The sequence below is a fragment of the Salvelinus fontinalis genome, chromosome 13 (genome assembly GCF_029448725.1).
Source record: "Salvelinus fontinalis isolate EN_2023a chromosome 13, ASM2944872v1, whole genome shotgun sequence".
In the NCBI taxonomy this organism is placed as follows: domain Eukaryota; kingdom Metazoa; phylum Chordata; class Actinopteri; order Salmoniformes; family Salmonidae; genus Salvelinus; species Salvelinus fontinalis.
Window position 1 is genome coordinate 45908535 of NC_074677.1, and position 22273 is coordinate 45930807.

The 22273-nt window shown below is 43.6% G+C and overlaps 1 long non-coding RNA gene across 1 annotated transcript; it reads right to left on the reverse strand.

The window, feature by feature from the left end:
* Window positions 1–286: 286 nt before the first annotated feature.
* LOC129868793 (uncharacterized) lies at window positions 287–5564 on the reverse strand. Its single transcript, XR_008761816.1, has 3 exons — window positions 5380–5564; window positions 858–5239; window positions 287–632 (listed from the first exon to the last, which is right to left on the reverse strand). It is a non-coding gene; the product is annotated as an uncharacterized LOC129868793 (long non-coding RNA).
* Between the last annotated feature and the right edge of the window lie 16709 nt (window positions 5565–22273).

The window sequence follows — 22273 nt, forward strand, 5'->3', positions numbered from 1 at the left end:
GCTGTTTCATTACAATATATATATAGAACCAGAATTGTAAAAAACTTACACTACACTTCCTATGCGTCATGTAAATACTCTAAAACAGGTTCATCTCCATATCTAATTTCCTTCATCTGCACTGATCTGAGGACACAGGATAGATGTAGTATGTCATCAAATGAGACTTAATTTCAACCAGTAGAGAATGTGAACCAATTCCAGTAGAGAATTTGAAAAGCTTTAATGAAAGAAGTTCATTATCCAAATGTTATAAATACATAATACATGCATTATCCATATTATAATTGTAGTATGATATTATAAATGCAAGTTCAATCTGTACTTCAATGCACATCTGGTGTGCATTATAAAAACACAGGAAGAAAGAAGTTTGGGAGAGAGGTGTGAGAGTGTAAAAGACAAAGGGAAAGAGTTAAGAACTGAGGGCAGGGAAGATAGCATATGATGAATGAATTATAGTGCTACTAAACTTCATATTCTCTCAGGTCAACACAATTACATAAGTGTCTAGCAGTGTTTCCTAACCAGCCTTGGGCACCCAGTAGGCCCGTGAGTTATCTTAGAGCAGGTGAGGTGGAAATGACGGGACTGGGAGTTGGAATCCTCTCTCACATCAAAACATACAGTACCTGCAGACGAGAGAAAGAGCGTGATTAAGCCTTGTGTTATTTTAATCCCAACACTGTCAGTCATCATAATCATCAGGAGGTGAATGCAAAACTGACCTTGGATCATTAATCAAATAAAATCACATTTATTTATATATCCCTTCTTACATCAGCTGATATCTCAAAGTGCTGTATGGTCAAATAATAATAATCACAGTAGTTGTCGAGGGTGCAGCAAGTCAGCACCTCAGAAGTAAATGTCAGTTGTCTTTTCATAGCCGATCATTAAGAGTATCTCTACCGCTCCTGCTGTCTCTAGAGAGTTGAAAACAGCAGGTCTGGGACAGGTAGCATGTCCGGTGAACAGGTCAGTGTTCCATAGCCGCAGGCAGAACAGTTGAAACTGGAGCTGCAGCACGGCCAGGTGGACTGGGGACAGCAAGGAGTCATGATGCCAGGTAGTCCTGAGGCATGGTCCTAGGGCTCAAGTCCTCCGAGAGAGAGAAAGAAAGAGAGAAAGAGAGAATTAGAGAGAGCATACTTAAATTCACACGACACCGGATAAGACAGGAGAAGTACTCCAGATTTAACAAACTGACCCTAGCCCCCGACACATAAACTACGGCAGCATAAATACTGGAGGCTGAGACAGGAGGGGTCAGGAGACACTGTGGCCCCATCCGATGATACCCCCGGACAGGGCCAAACAGGAAGGATATAACCCCACCCACTTTGCCAAAGCACAGCCCCCACACCACTAGAGGGATAACTTCAACCACCAACTTACCATCCTGAGACAAGGTCGAGTATAGCCCACAAAGATCTCCGCCACGGCACAACCCAAGGGGGGGCGTCAACCCAGACAGGAAGATCACGTCAGTGACTCAACCCACTCATGTTAGTGACACACTCCTCCTAGGGACGGCATGAAAGAGCACCAGTAAGCCAGTGACTCAGCCCCTGTAATAGGGTTAGAGGCAGAGAATCCCAGTGGAGAGAGGGGAACCGGCCAGGCAGAGACAGCAAGGGCGGTTCGTTGCTCCAGAGCCTTTCCATTCACCTTCACACTCCTTCACACTCCTTCACACTCCTGGGCCAGACTACACTCAATCATATGACCCACCCAATAGATGAGTCTTCAGTAAAGACTTAAAGGTTGAGACCGAGTCTACGTCTCTCACATGGGTAGGCAGACCATTCCATAAAAATGGAGCTCTATAGGAGAAAGCCCTGCCTCCAGCTGTTTGCTTAGAAATTCTAGGGACAATTAGGAGGCCTGCATCTTGTGACCATAGCGTACGTGTAGATATGTATGGCCGGACCAAATCGGAAAGATAGGTAGGAGCAAGCCCATGTAATGCTTTATAGGTTAGCAGTAAAACATTGAAATCAGCCCTTGCCTTAACAGGAAGCCAGTGTAGGGAGGCTAGCACTGGAGTAATATGATCACATTTATGGGTTCTAGTCAGGATTCTAGCAGCCGTATTTAGCACTAACTGAAGTTTATTTAGTGCTTTATCAGGGTAGCCGGAAAGTAGAACATTGCAGTAGTCTAACCTAGAAGTAACAAAAGCATGGATTCATTTTTCTGCATCATTTTTGGACAGAAAGTTTCAGATTTTTGCAATGTTACATAGATGGAAAAAAGCTGTCCTTGAAACAGTCTTGATATGTTCGTCAAAAGAGAGATCAGGGTCCAGAGTAACGCCGAGGTCCTTCACAGTTTTATTTGAGACGACTTTACAACCATCAAGATTAATTGTCAGACTCAACAGAAGATCTCTTTGTTTCTTGGGACCTAGAACAAGCATCTCTGTTTTGTCCGAGTTTAAAAGTAGAACGTTTGCAGCCATCCACTTCCTTATGTCTGAAACACATGCTTCTAGCGAGGGCAATGTTGGGGCTTCACCATGTTTCATTGGAATGTACAGCTGTGTGTCATCCACATAGCAGTGAAAGTTAACATTATGTTTTCGAATGACATCCCCAAGAGGTAAAATATATAGTGAAAACAATAGTGGTCCTAAAACGGAACCTTGAGCAACACCGAAATTTACAGTTGATTTGTCACAGGACAAACCATTCACAGAGACAAACTGATATCTTTCCGACAGATAAGATCTAGACCAGGCCAGAACTTGTCCGTGTAGACCAATTTGGGTTTCCAATCTCTCCAAAAGAATGTGGTGATCGATGGAATCAAAAGCAGCAGTAAGGTCTACGAGCACGAGGACAGATGCAGAGCCTCGGTCTGATGCCATTAAAAGGTAATTTACCACCTTCACAAGTGCAGTCTCAGTGCTATGATGGGGTCTAAAAGCAGACTGAAACATTTCGTATACCTTGTTTGTCTTCAGGAAGGCAGTGAGTTGCTGTGCAAAAGCTTTTTTTTTTAAATTGAGAGGAATGGAAGATTCAATATAGGCCGATAGTTTTTAATATTTTCTGGGTCAAGGTTTGGCTTTTTCAAGAGAGGCTTTATTACTGCCACTTTTAGTGAGTTTGGTACACATCCCGTGGATAGAGAGCCATTTATTATGTTCAACATAGGAGTGCCAAGCACAGGAAGCAGCTCTTTCAGTAGTTTAGTTGGAATAGGGTCCAGTATGCAGCTTGAAGGTTAAGAGGCCATGATTATTTTCATCATTGTGTCAAGAGATATAGTACTAAAACACTTAAGTGTCTCTCTTGATCCTAGGTCCTGGCAGAGTTGTGCAGACGCAGGACAACTGAGCTTTGGAGGAATACGCAGATTTAAAGAGGAGTCCGTAATTTGCTTTCTAATGATCATGATCTTTTCCTCAAAGAAGTTCATGAATTTATTACTGCTGAAGTGAAAGCCATCCTCACTTGGGGAATGCTGCTTTTTAGTTAGCTTTGCGACAGTATCAAAAATACATTTCGGAATGTTCTTATTTTCCTCAATTAAGTTGGAAAAATAGGATGATCGAGCAGCAGTGAGGGTTCTTCGATACTGCACGGTACTGTCTTTCCAAGCTAGTTGGAAGACTTCCAGTTTGGTGTGGCGCCATTTCCGTTCCAGTTTTCTGGAAGCTTGCTTCAGAGCTCGGGTATTTTCTGTAAACCAGGGAGCTAGTTTCTTATGACAAATGTTTTTAGTTTATAGGGGTGCGACTGCATCTAAGGTATTGCGCAAGGTTAAATTGAGTTTCTCAGTTAGGTGGTTAACTGATTTTTGTCCTCTGACGTCCTTGGGTAGGCAGAGGGAGTCTGGAAGGGCATCAAGGAATCTTTGTGTTGTCTGAGAATTTATAGCACGACTTTTGATGCTTTTCACCTCTGATCATGCTGTGCCCTCTGTGTCAGGCAGTTCACAAGCTGGAAGGGTTTACCGATACAGCTGATATAACATAGAGGATTTAGAGAGAAGGGGGAGGGAGATGAAGTGAAGGAGAGAGACTTATTGAAAAAATAAGTTAGTTAAAGTGTCACGCCCTGACCGTAGAGAGCTGTTTATGTCTCTATTTTGTTTTGGTCAGGGTGTGATTTGGGTGGGCATTCTATGTTCATTTTCTATGTTTTGTATTTCTTTGTGTTTGGCCGGGTGTGGTTCTCAATCAGAGGCAGTTGTCTATCGTTGTCTCTGATTGAGAACCATACTTAGGTATCTTTTTCCCACATGGTTTTTGTGGGTAGTTATTTTCTGTTTAGTGTTTTGCACCTTACAGGACTGTTTCGGTTTCATTTTATTCTCTTGTTATTTTGTTATAGTGTTCTGCTCTAATAAAAAAGCATGAACACTTACCCCACTGCGCTTTGGTCCGACTACTCTTCTTCAGACGATGAAAACCGTTACACCGTGTTCAACAGGAATTTTTGTGTGTGGCCTCACCTGGTGTCCCACACGGAGTGGCTGCAGAGTACTTTATACTGAAAAACAGACGAGGCACACTAGGACAAACAAATAGCGTCGATGCATAAATATAAATAATTGAGTGTCTTATTATTCTCCATGTTTGGTCCTCTTGCTTATTCTTTGAAGGTGGAAGGAGCCACTGTTATACAGGGGAGTCTGCTTACTGCACAACACAATCCATCAATCAGATTGATACACGAGTGTGTACTGTAGGTTTGGGTTGTAGGGTGTCTAGTTGTTCTACATTTTTTTCAACATGGGTGACTCTTAAAAGAGCCTGTTGTTTTTGTATAGACATCCCCCTTATCCTGAACAGCGCCCTCACCTGAGAAGTAGAAATCCAAGGGAGAGAAAATGGTAATTGAACAACTGTAGTTGACATAAATAAGTAAATGGAAGAATACTCTTATTGCAATGTGAGTGGCTCTTAAAAGAGTTGTGCATAGTGTAGTCTATGGTGTTGCCAGGGAACAGCACCCTCTTCGAAGACGTAGGAGGTGAAGATCTCCCGCATACGGATTGCCTCCCGTGCTGTGTTGTTGGCCCCCATCCTTGCAACATCCTGCAGAGCAGCAGACCTCTCCTATGGCAGACAGCGGCAAGCTGCAGGTCCCCTCCTGGTCCTCATGTCCATCATGAAGTTATGCAGGACACAGATAGCTTTCACACATACTTGAATTCCCCCACGAGGCAGTGCCCTACATGGCAATTGTCAGCAGTTGTTTTGAAGGAATCTCCAGTTGGAAGGTATCTACAGAAATATGGAAGATAATGTCATTATTAGGCTTTTACATAACCAGGTCATTGTGGATTAGTAATATATAATATTATAACAAATCATGATAACATTGGATAGATAGATGCATGTGAACACACATAGCAGGATCATACCAAAGATAACATCACAAATGCATACATGAAGACCACTTGAAGCTTGATGAGTTGATCATTTGCATCAGCTGTGTAGTGCTAAGGCAAAAACTAAAATGTGCACCCCTTTGAGTCCCCAGGACCAGGACTGAGAACCACTTCTCTTCATTGGGACCTCATCTGCAAACAGGCTTTCACAGCTCTCTGTATCTGAGGACAGAAAACATCAAAAGAAACAAACTTCATTATACTCAAATCAGTGGTGGCCCGTCATTTTGCATGTTATTTTGGCATTAATAGATTTGCTATTAAAAACCTCTTGGAAATAGGGGGCGCCCTTTTCACTTCTGGATAAAATTGTGCCCAATTTAAACGGCCTCGTACTCTGTCCTAGATCATATGATATGCATATTATTATTAATATTGGATAGAAAACTCTGAAGTTTCTAAAACTGTTTGAATTATATCTGTGAGTAAAACAGAACTCATTTGGCAGGCAAACTTCCAAACAGGAAGTGAAAATTCTGAAATGGGTCTCTGTGAAAGGCATCGCCTATTCAATTGTCTTGTATTTATGGATCTGTATGCACTTCATACGCCTTCCACTAGATGTCAACAGGCAGTAGAACATGGAATGAAGTGTCTAGCCTTCTGTGGGACCGGATGAGAGTCGTTGGAGTGAGAGGTCAGCCATATTGGCAGTATTTGGCTACGCACTTGGGTTTGTCATATCTTTGTCTGCAATGCGTTAGGTAGACACGAAGAAATGCTCCGTCTGGGACGTTATTGGATATATATGAAAAAAACATCCTAAAGATGGATTCTCAACTGAGTTTGTGTCACGATCGTCTTTGGGTGAGAGAGAGGACCAAGGCGCAGCGTGTGCAAAAGACATCTTCTTTTATTATAGAAGAGAGAAAAAACAAGAAACGAACAACTATACACAAACTAACGACCGTGAAGCTATACATATAAATAGTGCTGACACAAACACTAGACATAGACATAGACAATTACCCACCAACAGCTAAAGCCTATGGCTGCCTTAAATATGGCTCCCAATCAGAGACAACAATAACCAGCTGTCTCTGATTGAGAACCAATTCAGGCAACCATAGACTTTCCTAGACACCTACACTGAACACTAACCCATCTACTCTATTTAACCCCCTAAACCATACAACACCCTAGACAATACAAAAAACACACAAACTTCCCCATGTCACACCCTGACCTAACTAAAATAATAATGAAAACAAAGATAACTAAGGCCAGGGTGTGACAGTTTGACCAGTTTATTCGACTTTTATTATCACTTTTTGAATTTTTCGTTCATGCGTAAAATCTTCATGGACACGTGAGCTACACATGCTAGCCAAAGTTGCTAATTCGACAGAAGAAATGGACATTCTAAAACAAAACAACGATTTATTGTGAAACTAGAATTCCTGGCACTGCATTCTGATGAAAGTTCATCAAAGGTAAGGGAATATTTATGATGTTATTTCGTATTTTTGTTTGCTATGTTGACTCCAACATGGCGGAGAATGGCTGAGCTCTGTCTCAGATTATTGCATGCTGTGCTTTTTACTAAAGTTATTTTTTTAAATCTAACACAGCGGTTGCATTAAGAACCAGTGTATCTTTAATAATATGTACAACATGTATTTTTCAGCAAAGTTTATGATGAGTTTTTCTGTTAGATTACGTGACTGTCTAAAATTTCTCCGGACATTTTGGTGCCATTTGTGACCATGGCGGCAATGTAAAACCACGATAAAACCACAAAACATAAATGTATTGTATAACATGATGTCATAAGACTGTCATCTGATGAAGTTGTTCAAAGGTTAGTGATTAATTTTATCTCTATTTGTGGGTTTTGTGAAAGCTATCTTTGCGGTGAAAAAATGGCGTTGTGTGTTGGGCTATTGTGGTGAGCTAACATAAATATTTGTTGTGTTTTCGCTGTAAAACATTTTAAAAATCGGACATGTTGGCTGTATCCACAAAATGTTTATCTTTAATTATGTGTACAACATGTATTTTTCATAAAAGTTTTATGATGAGTATTTCTGTATTTCACGTTGCTCTCTGTAATTATTCTGGCTGTTTTGGAGCCATTTGTGACCATGTCGCCAATGTAAAACCACAATTTGTAGCTATAAATATGCACATTTTCGAACAAAACATAAATGTATTGTATAACATGATGTCATAAGACTGTCATCTGATGAAGTTGTTCAAAGGTTAGTGATTAATTTTATCTCTATTTGTGGGTTTTGTGAAAGCTATCTTTGCGGTGAAAAAATGGCGTTGTGTGTTGGGCTATTGTGGTTAGCTAACATAAATATATGTTGTGTTTTCGCTGTAAAACATTTTAAAAATCGGACGTGTTGGCTGGATTCAGAAGAATGTTTATCTTTCATTTGCTGTATTGGACTTGTGATTTCATGAAATTATATTATATGATATTCCCTGTGGCGCTAGGCTAGGCTATGCTAGTCAGCGTTTCTGATGAGGAGGATCCTGGATCCGGGAGGGTGATTAAGTAGAGGTGTTCTTAACTGACTTGCCCAGTTAAAAAAAGATAAAAAAATAAAAATCTGGACTGACCACCGCAACCTGGAGTACATCCGGGCAGCGAGGAGACTGAATCCTCGTCAGGCAAGGTGGGCTATGTTTTTTTACTCGTTTTGTGTTTACCTTATCCTACAGACCAGGTTCCCAGAATAAGAAGGCAGACGCACTGTCCAGACTGTATGACACAGAGGAGCGGCCCATGGATCAGACTCCCATACTCCCGGCCTCCTGCCTGGTGTGGGATCTGGATCTGGATGCGGACATTGAGCAGGCACTGCGTTCGGAGCCCGCTCCCCTCCAGTGTCCCGTTGGGCGTAAGTACGTTCCGTCTGCTGTCCGTGACCAGTTGATCTCTTGGGCCCACACGTCTCCCTCCTCTGGTCATCTGAGGATAGGTCTGGGAAGTACTTGTGGCCCACTTTGGTAAAGGACGTGAGGGTTTATGTTTCCTCCTGCTCGGTGTGTGCCCAGTGTAATGCTCCGAGACACCTGCCCAGAGGTAAGTTACATCCCTTACCCGTTCCACAACGACCTTGGTCACATCTGTCAGTGGATTTCTTAACAGATCTTCCTCTCTCACAGGGAAATACCACAATCCTGGTCGTTGTGGATCGTTTTTCTGAGTCCTGTCGTCTCCTCCCTCTGCCTGGTCTCCCTACGGCCCTACAGACTGCGGAGGCCCTGTTTACACATGTCTTCCGGCACTACAGGGTGCCTGAGGATATAGTGTCGGATCGGGGTCCCCAGTTCACGTCGAGAGTTTGGAGGGCGTTCATGGAACGTCTGGGGTTCTTGATCAGCCTTACCTCAGGTTTTCACCCTGAGAGTAACGGGCAGGTAGAGAGAGTCAACCAGGATGTGGGAAGGTTTTTGTGGTCCTATTGTGGTCCCATCTCTGTCCGGCGCCGACAGAGATGGCCGCCTCGCTTCGCGTTCCTAGGAAACTATGCAATATTTTGTTTTTTTTACGTGTTATTTCTTACATTGGTACCCCAGGTAATCTTAGGTTTCATTACATACAGTCGGGAGGAACTACTGAATATAAGAGCAACGTCAACTCACTATCATTACGACCAGGAATATGACTCTCCCGAAGCGGATCCTGTGTTTAGCCTTCCACCCAGTACAATGGATCGGATCCCAGCCGGCGACCCTAAACAACGATGCCGTAAAAGGGGCAAACGAAGTGGTCTTCTGGTCAGGCTTCGGAGACGGGCACATCGCGCTCCACTCCCTAGCATACTACTCGCCAATGTCCAGTCTCTTGACAACAAGGTTGATGAAATCCGAGCAAGGGTAGCATTCCAGAGAGACATCAGAGACTGTAACGTTCTTTGCTTCACGGAAACATGGCTCACTCGAGAGACGCTAACGGAGTCGGTGCAGCCAGCTGGTTTCTTCACGCATCGCGCCAACAGAAACAAACATCTTTCTGGTAAGAAGAGGGGCGGGGGGGTATGCCTTATGATTAACGAGACGTGGTGTGATCATAACAACATACAGGAACTCAAGTCATTCTGTTCACCTGACTTAGAATTCCTCACAATCAAATGTCGACCGCATTATCTACCAAGGGAATTCTCTTCGATTATAATCACAGCCATATATATTCCCCCCCAAGCAGACACATCGATGGCCCTGAACGAACTTTATCTGTCTCTATGTAAACTGGAAACCACACACCCTGAGGCTGCATTCATTGTAGCTGGGGATTTTAACAAGGCTAATCTGAAAACAAAACTCTCTAAATTCTATCAGCATACAGATTGTGCTACCAGGGCTGGTAAAACCCCGGATCATTGTTATTCTAACATCCGCGACGCATATAAGGCCCTCCCCCGCCCTCCTTTCGGAAAAGCTGACCACGACTCCATTTTGTTGCTTCCAGCCTACAAACAGAAACTAAAACAAGAAGCTCCCGCGCTCAGGTCTGTTCAACGCTGGTCCGACCAATCTGATTCCACGCTTCAAGACTGCTTCGATCACGTGGATTGGGATATGTTCCGCATTGCGTCCAACAACAACATTGACGAATGTGATTCGGTGAGCGAGTTCATTAGAAAGTGCATCGGCGACGTAATACCCACAGCAATGTTTAAAACATTCCCAAACCAGAAACCGTGGATTGATGGCAGCAGTCGCGCGAAACTGAAAGCGCGAACCACTGCTTTTAACCAGGGCAAGGTGACCGGAAACATGACCGAATACAAACAGTGTAGCTATTCCCTCCGCAAGGCAATCAAACAAGCTAAGTGCCAGTATAGAAACAAAGTAGAGTCGCAATTTAACAGCTCAGACACAAGAGGTATGTGGCAGGGTCTACAGTCAATCACGGATTACAAAAAGAAAACCAGCCCCGTCGCGGACCAGGATGTCTTGCTCCCAGACAGACTAAATAACTTTTTTGCTCGCTTTGAGGACAATACAGTGCCACGGCCCGCTACCAAAACCTGCGGGCTCTCCTTCACTGCAGCCGAGGTGAGTAAAACATTTAAACGTGTTAACCCTCGCAAGGCTGCAGGCCCAGACGGCATTCCCAGCCACGTCCTCAGACCAGCTGGCTGGTGTGTTTACGGACATATTCAATCAATCCTTATCCCAGTCTGCTGTTCCCACATGCTTCAAGAGGGCCACCATTGTTCCTGTTCCTAAGAAAGCTAAGGTAACTGAGCTAAACGACTACCGCGCCGTAGCACTCACTTCCGTCATTATGAAGTGCTTTGAGAGACTAGTCAAGGACCATATCACCTCCACCCTACCTGACACCCTAGACCCACTCCAATTTGCTTACAATAGGTCCACAGACGAAGCAATCGCAACCACACTGCACACTGCCCTAACCCATCTGGACAAGAGGAATACCTATGTGAGAATGCTGTTCATTGACTACAGCTCAGCATTTAACACCATAGTACCCTCCAAACTCGTCATCAAGCTCGAGACCCTGGGTCTCGACCCCGCCCTGTGCAACTGGGTACTGGACTTCCTGCGGGCCGCCCCAGGTGGTGAGGGTAGGTAACAACATCTCCACCCCGCTGATCCTCAACACTGGGGCCCCACAAGGGTGCGTTCTGAGCCATCTCCTGTACTCTCTGTTCACCCACGACTGCGTGGCCATGCACGCCTCCAACTCAATCATCAAGTTTGCAGACAACACTACAGTGGTAGGCTTCATTACCAATAACGACGAGACGGTCTACAGGGAGGAGGTGAGGGCCCTCGGACTGTGGTGTCAGGAAAATAACCTCACACTCAACGTCAACAAAACAAAGGAGATGATCGTGGACTTCAGGAAACAGCAGAGGGAGCACCCCCCTATTCACATCGAGGGGACAGTAGTGGTGGAAAGTTTTAAGTTCCTCGGCGTACACATCACGGACAAACTGAAATGGTCCACCCACACAGACAGCGTGGTGAACAGCCCCTTCTCTTCAACCTCAGGAGGCTGAAGAAATTTGGCTTGTCACCAAAAGCACTCACAAACTTCTACAGATGCACAATCGAGAGCATCCTGTCGGGCTGTATCACCGCCTGGTACGGCAACTGCTCCGCCCACAACTGTAAGGCTCTCCAGAGGGTAGTGAGGTCTGCACAACGCATCACCGGGGGCAAACTACCTGCCCTCCAGGACACCTACACCACCCGATGTCACAGGAAGGCCATAAAGATCATCAAGGACAACAACCACCCGAGCCACTGCCTGCTCACCCCGCTATCATCCAGAAGGCGAGGTCAGTACAGATGCATCAAAGCAGGGATCGAGAGACTGAAAAATAGCTTCTATCTCAAGGCCATCAGACTGTTAAACAGCCACCACTAACATTTAGTGGCCACTGCCAACATACTGACTCAACTCCAGCCACTTTAATAATAATGGGAATTGATGGAAATGTATGTAAAAATGTATCACTAGCCACTTTAAACAATGCCACTTAATATAATGTTTACATACCCTACATTACTCATCTCATATGTATATACTGTACTCTATATCATCTACTGCATCTTGCCATCTTTATGTAATACATGTATCACTAGCCACTTTAAACTATGTCACTTTATGTTTATATACCCTACATTACTCATCTCATATGTATATAATGTACTCTATACCATTTACTGCATCTTGCCTATGCCGTTCTGTACCATCACTCATTCATTTATCTTTATGTACATATTCTTTATCCCTTTACACTTGTGTGTATAAGGTAGTAGTTGTGGAATTGTTAGGTTAGATTACTCGTTGGTTATTACTGCATTGTCGGAACTCGAAGCACAAGCATTTCGCTACACTCGCATTAACATCTGCTAACCATGTGTATGTGACAAATAAAATGTGATGTTATTTGATTTATTGCCAGGTCTGTCCGGGGGTGTGGGCAGCGTTCGTGCCCTGGGCCGAGATGACATAGAACTCGCTTCGCCACTCCTCCACTAGCCTCTCCCCCTTTCAGTGTGTATTGGGGTACCAGCCGGTTCTGGCACCATGGCATCAGGGTCAGACCGATACTCTTGCGGTGGACAACTGGTTTAGGCGCACGGAGGAGACATGGGAGGCCGCTCGTGTCCATCTCCAGCGACCGTCACCACAGTGAGACCCCTGTGTTCGCACCGGGGGACCGGGTCTGGCTCTCGACCCGTAACCTGCCCCTCCGCCTGCCCTGCCGGAAGCTGGGTCCGCGGTTTGTGGGGCCATTTAGAGTCTTGAGGAGGGTGAACGAGGTATGTTACAGATTGCAACTTCCCTCTTATTATTGTATTAACCCCTCGTTCCATGTGTCTCTCCTCAGGCTGGTGGTGGCTAGTCCGCTCCAGGAATCTGAGGTGCGGGAGGTCCCTCCGCCCCCTTTGGACATCGAGGGGACCCCGGCGTACATCGTTCGTTCCATCCTGGATTCGAGGCGTCAGGTGGGGGGCCTTAAGTACCTCGTGGAGTGGGAGGGGTACGGACCGGAGGAGAGGTGCTGGGTTCCGGTTGCAGATATTTTGGATCCTGAACTACTGCGGGAGTTTCACTGTCGCCGGCCGGATCGCCCTGCGCCTCGTTCTCTGGGTTGTCCTCGAGGCCGGTGTCGGCGCGCCGCTAGAGCCGCGCGTCAAGGGGGGGGGGGGGGGGGGGGGGGGGTACTGTCACGACTTCTCCCGAAGTCGGCTCCTTTTTTTCTTCGGATGGCGTTCGGCGATCGACGTCACCGGCTTTATAGCCATCGCCGCTCCATTTTTCATATATCCATTTGTCTTGTCTTGTTTTCATACACACCTGGTTTTCATTTCCCCAATCAATCTACTTGTATTTAACCCTCTGTTTCCCATCATGTTTTGTGTGTAATTGTTTTCATGTCAAGTGATGTTCGTTAAGCGCTTTAATTTATTGTTCCGTTTTTTGAGCGCGTTTTTTTGTTGTTGTGCTCCCTGTTTGGAACTATAATAAAGTGGGCTTTATTTAATCATACTCTGCTCTCCTGCACCTGACTTTGCCTTCATACACATCTTGACAACAGCCCTGATTATAATCTCTCTGTCTGTCTTCATAGTTTTCCTCTAGGGTCTAAAACTGGAGAATATTTTCATAATGTTATCCCACAACCCTATCTAACTAGTACCCCCACCCCCTTTTCTGACAACTGGAGCAGAACATCCTTTCATATCAAATCAAATCAAATTGTATTGGTCAAATACACGTGTTTATTAGCAGATGTTATTGCGGGTGTAGCGAAATGCTTGTGTTTCCTACCTTCACCACCTAGGGGAGGCCTGTCAGGAAGTCCAGGACCCAGCAGCACAGGGCGGGGTTCAGACCCAGGGCCTTGAGCTTAATGATGAGCTTGGATGTTACTATGGTGTTGAAGGCTGAGCTATAGTCATTGAACAGCATTCTTACATAGGTATTTCTCTTGTCCAGATGGGATAGGGCATTGTGCAGTGTGATGGCGATTGCGTCGTTTGTGGACTTATTTGGCGGTAAGAAAATTAAAGTTGGTCTAGGGTGTCAGGAAAGGTAGAGGTGATATGATACTTGACTTGTCTCTCAAAGCACTTCATGATGACAGAAGTGAGTACTACGGGGCGATAGTCATTTAGTTCAGTTACCTTTGCTTTCTAACAGGAACAATGGTGGACATCTTGAATTATGTGGGGACAGCAGGCTGGGATAGGGAGAGATTGAATATGTCGTAAATACTCCAGCCAGCTGGTCTGCGCATGCTCTGAGGACGCGGCTAGGGATGCCATCTGGGCTGGCAGCCTTGCGAGGGTTAACACGTTTAAATGTTTTACTCATGTCATACCACGGAGAAAGAGAGCCCACAGCCCTTGTTAGCGGGCCGCGTCGGTGGCACTGTGTTATCCTCAAAAAGGACGAAGAAGGTGTTAGCTTGTCCGGCAGCAAGACGTCGGTGTCCATGACGTGACTGGTTTTCCCTTTGAGGTCCGTGATTGTGGGTAGACCCTGCCACTTTTTGCCTGTTTGATTGCCTACCGGACGGAATAACTACACTGTTTGTATTCGGCCATATTCCCAGTCACCTTGCCATGGTTAAATGTGATGGTTCGGGCTTTCAGTTTTGCGCGAATGCTGCCATCTATCCACGGTTTCTGGTTAGGGTAGGTTTTAATAGTCACAGTGGTTACAACAGCTCCTATACACTTTCTGATAAACTCAGCCATAAACTCAGTGTAATAGTCAATATTTTATTTCAAACATTTTGAACAACAACCATTGTTAAACATTTAATTAATTTAAGAAAAAGTAAGATTCCAAAAGTGGGCCAGTGTTTTTGAGAGATGAGCCCAGATTGCAGAGGGGTCATCTGCATAGAAGAGCTCAGTGAGCAAAGGGAAACGGTATCATTTGTGGTATGTCCAACACAGGTGTGGAGGGTCACCTGCATATGAGAATCACCAAAGTGAACTGCCTGGATTTCACTGGTGTATTTACACAGGTAGTTCTCTCAGTGGCACAACTTTGGTTTTAGAAGTGGGGGGGGAAATAATTATTATAATTTGTTTTATCCAGTCGGATAAACACTCCAAACAGCCTACCTGCCCGCTCGGAGATGTTTGCATGGTCCTAAAGCACACTGTTGCCTCATTTTGTATCACATTGAAATGATAAAACTGGAGGTGACAAAAATGCAATTTCATGTCCCCCCCATCCCCAGCGAAAGTTGCGACCCTGAGTTCTCTGCAAAGTCAATATGCATGATGATCTCCTCTTTCCGCAGATTCTCTTTTAATTCTCTCAGATGGGAGTATTGGTGTTGAATGTTGTACATGTGTTTCCCCAACTTCTCTTTCAATCCTTTGGAGAAGTCCTCCAATAGAATCTGCAGTGTGCCACACACCTTTTCTCATACTGTCAAATGTACAGTGAACTTCTCCATGTTTCGATCTTTGTTTTTCCTTCTCTCTTCAGCTTTGTTTTTCCACTCAAACCACCATGTCTGCTCACCAGCATCAAAGTCAGATGTTTAAGCTCTTTGGCTTGGAAAAGGGAGAACTCTGTGTACATGCACTCTTTCTTCAGGTTCTCGCAGCACAAAGACTCAATAAGGTTTGATTGTTGCTGCAGCTGATCACTTTGTGATGCTGTAGTTTGTCCGCCATGTACTGGAGGTTGGCGTGGGTTTTGCAGAGGCATGTGTCCCTATCCTGGACTGTTGGCTTGACAACCCAAAAATACGTCTTTTTAAGAATTCATAGTAGAACATTTCAATCTCTGAATATTCCCTCTTAAAATCCTGATAAAGGTTCTGAATTGTGCCATTCAAGAAGCGCTTCTGCTTTTTTTTTCTTGTTCCTCGTTAGTGTTTCCTTTTTCCCTGTTGTTGCTCTACTGTTGACATCACGTTCATAGAATCTAGTGGTTTTCTCTTCTGTGGCTGTGCTAATTATGTTACACTATTTTTTCCTGAAGTATTGAAGACTTGTTGGCCTGTTTACATTTGCCCTCATTGCTTTTGCTGAAAATCGAAATTCTCTTTTTCACAGCTTTGACCAGGCCATACTTTCTCAAGATGTTGCCTCTGAGCAATTTTGAAGCCACTTGTTTGTCCTTGGCACTGCGCAGTTTTTGACACTTTTGCTTTAACTCTGCAATGACGGCATTTTGAAACAATAAAATCCTTCTCAAGTTCTTCGGAGTTCCCTTCATTTTCTGTTTTGTCTTCGTGGAATCTTGTCTATCCATTTTCTTCATCAGTTGATCATACCTTTTTTTTGTATTTCTCAGTTTTCCGTTAAGCTTTATCAACTTTGACATTTGTCATGCAAAGATCTCTATATTTTTGAGCGACCTCTTCCAACCTTTTCCCTTCCAGCAAGTATTAGACTTCTCATTCCTGTTGCAGATGATGAGGAAGGGGTATCAGGGCGTGCATCAGGGCAGGTAAGTTAGGGGAAGGTATGATGGCCTCATGTTCTGGCTGCAAGTCATCTGGTGACTGATGTGGTGTGTTGCCTGATAGGTAGGTCTCCTTTGCAACTGTTCTCTTTAAAGTCTGTCATCTATTCTGTTGGTTACATTTTCATTGCCATCTCTTGCTTCTTTGTTCTCGCTTTGTGAGCTCAGAGATAGAAATCACTTCTCCCTTCTATTTTTTCTTCCAGTATCTCTCCCTGTCTTTTGCAGATGTTCCTGGTATCATTTGGGACCATTTTAAAATTTTGTTTTTATGTCTGTGACCTCTGTGCTGTTTTTCAATTGTGCACACCTTGGAGCATTTTCTAGATTAAAGTAATTTAAATCATGATTAAATAAGCCTAAAGTAAAAAAATAAATAAAGTTAAAAGTAATAACATAATGGATTTTTGTCATTTCCACCACGTTCTGCTAGCATATGGTTTACACTAAATACATCAAATATATTTTACAAATCAAAATTCTACCACAAATTAAAGAAGTTGTAGCCTGTTTGGAAATGACTGACAATAAAAATATTCTCTACACAAGCAATATTTACCTAGATTTTTCTTCAACTTCTGGACATCACACCTGGAGCAACTGTCCTCTGCAGCCATGTGTTTCAGTGTCACAATAAGTTATCATGGTAACCAAGTTATCATTCTCTTGACAAAACTTTATTATTGAGGAATTTTCCCTCAGTGGTGGAAATGACACCACTACCAAAGGACAGGTATATTTTGTGTAAATAACAATATAAAGGGCATACTCACAGTAAATATTGATCTATATTTTATTTAATTGACTCTTTCTCTAGAAGGTAACATTACACAATGTGTAATTATTAATGTTTTCTCATAGAAAAACATAGTAGAAGCTCAAAAGTCTGTGTCAGGGACTAGGGCAAAAAATGCATGTATGAAATGCATCTGAAAAAGAAGCTAAAATACTTGATAGAGAGGTGTTGAAAAAAATATGTTGTGATTGTAGTGTGAACTTAACATATAAAGAATAAAAACATATATATATATATTTTTTTTTTTGACCCTGAGGACATAGAAGTTCCCGTAGTTGCAGAATTACCCATACAGTCTTATAGCAGAGTTCCTGCTCTCTAGCGCTGGAAAGCCCAGTGGTGGATTTCATTGTAGACTTCCTGAAAGCGAATCACAAGACAACTTTAAAACGCAAGCGAGGGAAACGAGGGGGGATGCTATCTAACAAAGTAGTTAGCCTTGTAGTTAGATAGCTAGGAAACGGCCTTGAATGTTTATGAACTTCCGTTGGTACCACCCACGATAAAGCAATGCACGAGTTGAAAATATTGAAGCATGTGGTACACGGAACACACCACAGCCTAGTGCGGCATTTCCAACGCAGCGTTGTGGACTGCTTCATTGAAAATGCATGACTTCCACCGGAACGCAAATAGTTTGAAGCATCTGGTGGATATGAGGCTCAACTCGATCCGTTTGTATATGGCGACACGAGTGCTTATTTCAGTGAGCGCTATGTAAACCACAACCCAGTAGGCGTAGTTAGGCATGTTGCACTGGGACACATTTTAATATGTTAAAAAGCCTCTAATGTTACTATAGGTCCGCCGTGGTTCTATGTAGCCTAGTTATGCTAATATATTTGAGACCAGTGTATTGCAGTTAATTTTGATTTAATAAGTCAAATATCTTTAAGTAGTAAAACAGGGAAATAACGAGTCCCAGACAGTTCGCAATAGAACAGAGGGGGCCATCGTTTAATACCCACATTATTGGGCTCATCTGGTTACCAACCACCTGTGTTTGGAATTCATTAGAAATACAAGTAAATATCTTTGAGTAGTAAACAGGAAAACAACGAGTTTACTACCAAAATTATTTGGATGATGTGGTTACCACCAGTGTTTGGAATAGATTGAATTGGTTGGCAAAACAGGTCATGGGACGCCTTTTCACATGGAGATTTATTTGTTTATTTGTATCTGTGCAAACTATGCGATTTAATATGGAGACAGGTTTATAGCAGTGAATGTCATCTATTTATTTACTGTTACAGTACTTCTAAGTAGCAGCCATATAACAAACAGCTAGGGAAACTAATTGTTCTCACTTTATGATATAACATTCAGATTGTTCTGCCTGACTTTAGCACTTTTTAACTGGTTTGTTCGGATTTTCTTGTGATCCAACAAAACTACTTATTTTGCTCAAATAGATACATAATTAAATGTGTTTTCTTTGACAAGATGGGCCTGGCTGAGAATAGAACATTCAGTTTTCTGCCTGAGTGTGGCGCTGTTTACCATAACTTTCTGGAATATCTTGTGACCAGAACAAAGCTACTTATTTTACTCAACTATAGATTGAAATAAATACTGTTTCTTTAAAAAGATGGGCCTGATTGACATGGACTGTTTCCTCACCTTATTCACCTCGTGGTTATCCATCTACCGCTCAAAGATATTTGACTTATTAAGTCAAAGACAAAATTAACTGCAATACACTGGTCTCAAATATATGAGCAAAACTAGGGTACAAAGAACCACGGCGGACCAATAGTAAAACGAGAGGCTTTTCATCATGTTTGATTGCCTTACGGAGGGAATAACTACACTTTTTGTATTCGGCCATATTCCCAGTCACCTTGCCATGGTTAAATGCGGTGGTTCGCGCTTTCAGTTTTGCGCGAATGCTGCCATCTATCCACGGTTTCTGGTTAGGGTAGGTTTTAATAGTCACAGTGGTTACAACATCTCCTATACACTTCCTGATAAACTCAGTCACCGTATCAGTATATTCGTCTATGTTATTCTCAGAGGCTACCCGGAACATATCCCAGTCCGCGTGAACAAAACAATATTGAAGCATGGATTCTGATTGGTCAGAGCACCGTTGAATAGTCCTTAGCATGGGTACTTCCTGTTTGAGTTTCTGCCTATAGGAAGGGAGGAGCAAAATGGAGTTGTGATCAGACTTGCCGAACGGAGGGCAGGGGAGGGCTTTGTAGGCATCCCGGAAGTTTGAGTAGCAGTGGTCGGGGGGTTTAACAGCGTGAGTACTACAGTCGATGTGTTGATAGAACTTCGGTAGCGTTTTCCTTAAATTTACTTTGTTAAAATCCCCAGCTACAATAAATGCAGCCTCAGGATATGTGGTTTCCAGTTTGCATAAAGTCCAGTGAAGTTCTTTGAGGGCCGTCTTGATATTAGGTTGAGGGGGAATATGTACAGGTCTTACTTTAACCGAAGAGAATTCTCTTGGGAGGTAATACGGTCGCATTTGATTGTGAAGTATTCTAGGTCAGGTGAACAAAAGGACTTGACTTCCTGTACGTTATCACAATCACACCATGAGTAGTTAATCATGAAACATACACCCCCACCTTTCTTCTTCCCGGAGAGATATTTATTCATGTCTGTGCGATGAACTGAGAACCCAACTGGCTGTACGGACTCAGACAGTATATCCCGAGAGAGCCTTGTTTCCGTGAAACAGAGTATGTTACAATCCCTAATGTCTCTTTGGAAGGGAATCCTCGCCCTAAGTTCGCCAACTTTATTATCCAGCGACTGGAAGAGGTGGGTACTCGGAAGCGGAGGGTGGTGTACGAGCCTCCTGAGTTGGACTAGAAGACCACTCTGAGTACCTCTTTATTGCCAGCGGTGTTTTGGGTGAGCCTCTGGAATCAGTTCAATTGCCCTGGGGGGCACGATAAAAGGACCCGATTCGGGAAAGTCGTATTCCTGGTCGCAATGTTGGTGAGTTACCGCCGCTCTGATATCCAAAACGTGCTGGGCTAATAATGTAAGAAATGTAGTGGAAATTCTAATCAAGTGAGAGAGACTTGGATAATTCTTCAAACAATCAATCTTTATAAGATATCAATAAATTATTGAAATAATGAAGCTGGTCGACAAACCACCCGTAAGTGATTTGTTGAGAGCTCAATGATTCTGATTTATATAGCCCAACCTTTGTACATTTCCATAATCCACTACAACTGTTTCAATGTGTCGAACCAACCCGTATCTACTGGATGAGGTGGCCAAATATTCTGAGTCCTCTGTGTTCTCCTGTGAGTACTAAGAACTGTTTGTTCTTAGAATAGAAGATAAGGAGAGACTTTGTTCAGAACAAATATACCTCGTTCCGAACATGCAAGTTTCGTATTACAGAGGGTGGGGGTAAGAACACAAGATGTGCACAACCGTGGTGGATTAGGTACAGACTTATACAACCAGAGTAACAGGATTGTACATACCTATCCTTTAAAGTAATGCTCATACACATATTTTCCCCCCGCAGAAATAACACATAAAAAAACGAAATACTGCAAAGTTTCCTAAGAGCGAGAAGAACGGCAGCCCTATCCGTCGGCGCCATTTTCACTATGCGTTCTCCTGTTCTATTGATTTTCTTTCAACTTTCTTTCATTGTCTAGCAGTCCAAGGCATTATCCTAGTCATATTAACAACCTGTAATTGTTGTTCAATTTTAAAATCCCCTCTCTTTGATATTTCCATCTAGGTCCATAAAACTTGTTGCATGTGTGGTGTGCATTTTAGAATGGTGTTTTCCTGCAAATTGCATTTGGAACATTCATGCACAGGCCAACTGCCGTGTGTACATTGCTGCACCTAAAATATGAAGAATAAATAGTTAATCAACATTTTAAGTTAAACATTCCGATCTGTTCCATCAACCCTGTTAATTGATACGGCGTATACCTCCACTACACTACTTTGATGTGTATCAGTGGGGATTAAGAAGTGAGTAGACACAATGCCCACTGAAAAATAAGTGGGTATATGGCATACACTTAGGTTGGAGTCATAAAAACTTGTTTTTCAACCACTCCACAAATTTCTTGTTAAACAGCTGCCGCCGCACTACTTCCACCTCTTATCATTTTTCGAGGCACCTTAGAGGAATGGAGTGATCCAATAGCTCACATAACCGTGGTTACATACATAACCTTTGTTTTGTAGCACTATATTGGATCAATCCAATATGGTATCACAATTCCAGATTAATCAGTGAACTAGGTCTGGGCCAGACAGACAGCAAAGTCCTGTAGGACTGAGCTCAAGGCAGTCATAGTTGCTGTGTCCTTCCGTCCCCACTCAGGGACGCGGAGGCAACACTCAGCACAGCCGTCCCAACCTCATTGGTGGGGTCAACATTGACTCAATAGCACCTAAAAAGGATGCTCGACGAGGCCCAACTGGCCGAGGGAATGCTTCGAAGTAGGGACAACGATGTAGCTACTCGGTTATGCTATAGTATTAGTGTCCACAATCCAATGTGAGAGTCTTTGTATCGATACTCTCTGGCCCAGAACTCTCTCACCGTAGCAAACTAATAGCCGATCAGACTGTCGTATTGCCTGTGTCTGTGTAATGTAAGTGTCCAAGGCCCTGACCCGGGCAGGGCACACTTGGGTAAAACACCCAGGTCACCCGCAGCCGCCGGTGGGCGTATACGGACAAATGTAAGGGCCGGTTCACTCGTCTGTCAGACAGGAACTTCGGAAAGAATGAGTAGTTAAGATGGAGGGAGACACTCCTCTTGTCTGAACCAATTCGTAAAACATTCAGTGCTTCAAAGGCATTGACTCTAGGGGCTCGAGGGAGGCTTAGCAAGCACTGACAGCACCACGTCAAGGTTCCAGCTTGGCACCGAGCGGGCCATTACTGAACACAGACATCGACCATACATTTGGAGAGCAATAGGTAGCCACCCATGGGTCCCTCTTGGCCGTCGTCATGAAATGCTGAGATAACAGCTAGACACAGTCTAAATGTGGATGCCACTTGGTGACTGTAAAACCGTTTGCACATATGGTTCACACACTGGGTACAGAATATGCCCCACCACATTTGATATGACGCATTGGTGGAGGAAGCCATGGTGCTGTCATGACGTTGCCCTCTTT